The sequence below is a fragment of the Cajanus cajan genome, chromosome 2 (assembly GCF_000230855.2).
Source record: "Cajanus cajan strain Asha chromosome 2, NIPB_CcT2T_4, whole genome shotgun sequence".
NCBI classification, from domain to species: Eukaryota; Viridiplantae; Streptophyta; class Magnoliopsida; order Fabales; family Fabaceae; genus Cajanus; species Cajanus cajan.
The window spans coordinates 66,533,243-66,536,781 of record NC_138518.1 but is presented as its reverse complement, the minus strand read 5'-3'; the positions used below and the strand labels follow the sequence as shown (position 1 = coordinate 66,536,781).

The following is a 3,539-nucleotide window of genomic DNA, read 5'->3' as shown; positions in this document are numbered from 1 at the left end:
AAGAATCACTAGTACAAAAATTACTTTTAAAATTGGGGTTTTAAAATCGGTTAAAAAGTAACCGATTTTAAAAGTAACGCGATGACAATTTTGTAAATAATGACACTAGTTTTTAAATCGGCTAACTTTTAATCGATTTTAAAAGGTCTCTATGCTACTTTTAAAATCAGTCATTTAAAAACCGATTTTGTATGTAGTATACAAAATCGATTCTTAAATAGCTGATTTTAAGAATTGCTACTTTTAAAATCGGCTATTTAAGAATCGATTTTGTATCTTACATACAAAATCGGTTCTTAAATAAAAATGTCAACAGAATTAGTGTCTCTCGCTCCATTCCTTCCCTCCATTTTAAAAATCATTTTGGTATATTTTCCCTCCATTCCTTTCTTTAGTCTCTCTCGCGCTTTCATCTAAAGTCTTCAGATTCTCATTTTCTTTGCAAGACTACTATATCAAGGTAACATTCTCATTCTCTTCTCATCTCTCTAGTTTCTTTGTTGCTTTATTCTGCAAAATTTTTAATCTAGAATGGCCCGTACTAGATAAATTTTGAATCTGGAACGGCCCGTACTGCAACCAGAACGGTCCGTTCTAGTTGTAGAATGGGTTGTTCTGCTTGCAGTATGGGTCGTTCTGCTTGCAGTACCGATCGTTCTACTTATAGATGTGCGGCTACAGATCCCTCTGCCCTCCATCCTATTCTTCCTCTCATTCAAATCAGCCTCATCTTCTTGGTCAACTTTGTGAACGTGGCGCTATCACCACCCTTTGCTATTTGTAACATTCCAAATTTTATACAATAGTTAATTATTATTTCTATATTTATGGGAATTATTTTCTTATAGTTATTAATTAATAAAAAGGTTTTTTAGAACATTTTAGAGGTTTTAATAATTGATTATTATTTACTTTTAATATTTATGGGGATTATTAAAGGGATTTTATAATTAAAAATAATAAAAATATTATTTTGGTATTTTGAAGGCTCAGAACGGGCCATTCCAAAAAGTAGAACAGGTCGTTCCAAATTAGTAAAGAGGCCTATTTTTGGTAGCCCAGAACGGACCGTTCCAAGCTACTAAAAGTGTCTGAAGACCATAGTTGAGAACGGGGTGTTCCAGTTATGGTCGTGGTGAGTAAATATCAACCCCAGAACGGGTCTTTCTGGTTTTAGAATGGGTCGTTCTAGTTATAAATTTTGCACATCACAAAATGGGTCCAAAACAGGCCGTTCCAGATTCAGAACGGGTCGTTCTAGCCACTCCAGACTTCTATAAATAGGAGGGAGGGGCTGTGAAAAATTATAACAGTCTGAAGTGAAAACTTAGAGAGAGAAAGAGAAAGAGAGAGAGAGAAAGAAAGGGAAAGAAAGAGGGAAAGAGAGAAAAAATGAGTAGGAAAAGGATCTTGAAGATTTTTCGCAGATAAGTCGATGTTCTGAGGTAGGGAGAGGAAAATGTTATCTCTTTTAAAATTTTAATACTATTTTATTGACTTATTTATGTTATTTTTTATTTATATCTGTTTAGTGAGGTGTCACTAACCTCATTTATTTGTTTAACTTATGATCATTTTTACTTATAATAATTAATAAGGTGTTCATAATTTATGTTGTTTAATTATTTTATAATGATTATCATTTTTATTTATATGATTGAGACTCTTAATATATTCTTTTTATGTAAATATTATTCAAATTTATTTAATGTAAATATATTTTATAATCAACTATAATATAGTTTTAATATCTTGGATTCGTCTTATTGTTATTGCTTCAAGTATTTATGAAGATAAATATTATTTTATAGCTATAGAAGATAAAGTTTGAATTATTTGTAGCTGGAGGTTTGACCTTGGGGATTTAAATGAGTAAGGAATGAAAGTGAAATATCCTCTTGTTGGTTAAGGTGAAATATCCTTTTGTTGGTTGATATTATGATGATGCTCATTTATCCTAACTAGTCACTACAAGTATAATTCAAATTTTATTGTAACATGAAAATTTAATATATATATATATATATATATATATATATGATATATATATATGTGTGTGTGTGTGTGTTCAATATTGATTATAAATAATTCTGTATATTCTTTTGAATTATTGTATTTGTTGGATATTTTTTTCACTCCTCACTTTTCTTTGTTTTTTTAAATTAAATATATTACAAAATAGATGGACCTACTTACGATTCCAGGACATTTTACAGTTGTTATTAATGTTGTCTTCCTTGGATAGAATTGAGATGTGGATGCTGTTTCCAACTCTGTTACGTTTTGAAGACATGATTACATTCATATATTTTTCTTTCTCTCAACCATACTAGTTAAATTGTAAATTTATTTCCACTATTAATGTAATTATTGTACTAGAGATGGAAGAAATGAAAAATGTGTAAAATAGTACATATTTGTAAATATTTTTAGAATGATATGTCATGTAATAAGTTCACAAAATTTTCTTTATCCTTATGAAAAATATTATTAATGATATAATTGTTATCATATCATATAAGAAAAATATATTTATTATTATATAAATCGGGCGTTACACTATTAGCCAACGTCTTTTTCTTCTTCAATGTGAATTTCCTCTTCTACCTCATCGGCCTAATCCAATCCAGTCACTAGGTACATTACTTTCCTCTTCCCTTGCCTTCACTTCACTCATATATATATTGACATGTAGCTCTTGGTGTTGGTGCAAATGATTGACCCGTATTGGACAGTGATACCTGTGATGCTTGTTCTTTACTATGCAAGTCACCCTTTGGGCGAGTATAACTGGTTGAGGTCTAGGGTGGTGATATTGCTGACTTGCGTGTGGAGCATTAGGCTAATCCACAACTACTTCAGGCGAGAAACGTGGCAGTGGGGTGCCAGGAAGGATTGACTTTTCACTTATTTAAGTCAACAGTATGGAAGGCATTAGTGGTGAGCTTCCTTTTTCGCCATTTACGTCCCTCACCAGGTTACTTAATTAGTTACCATTTCTTGCTTTTTACACGCACGCATGAGGCATGAATAGGAAAATATGCTAAATCTGTAGGTGCTTCTAATTTGATTATCACTTCCATGTAATCCACTCGGTGAATGACCCTCTGAGCATGTGGGACTTGGTAGGCACATTTATGCATTACATGTATTTTAAAAACATTTTGATTACATATATGATTGACATTTACCAACTCTTGTCATTTATATGTAATTTGGTCCATTGAAAACATATGAATTGTCTGGTATTTTATTAATTTGCAGGTTTTGTTCATAGATCCTCCTAAAACAAGTTAATTATTTTTAAAAATCGGTTAGAGAACCGATTTTAAAAGTCCAACTTTTAAAATCGTCTCTTTTAAAATCGGTCAGAGAGCCGATTTTAAAAGTAAAAAATGACCGATTTTAAAAGTGTTTTTCCCACTAGTAAATCAAAATATTAATTATATTGATTTAATAAATTAAACTAAGAATTAATGCCTGGTAAGTCAAGTAAATAAATATTAAAAATTTAGGTTAAATTATACTTTTAATTTCTT

General features: G+C 30.7%; 1 pseudogene; it reads left to right on the top strand.

Annotated features, from left to right (window-relative positions):
- The first annotated feature begins 576 nt into the window (after positions 1-576).
- LOC109788238 (uncharacterized) lies at positions 577-3,297 on the top strand (annotated as a pseudogene).
- The last annotated feature ends 242 nt before the right edge of the window (positions 3,298-3,539 follow it).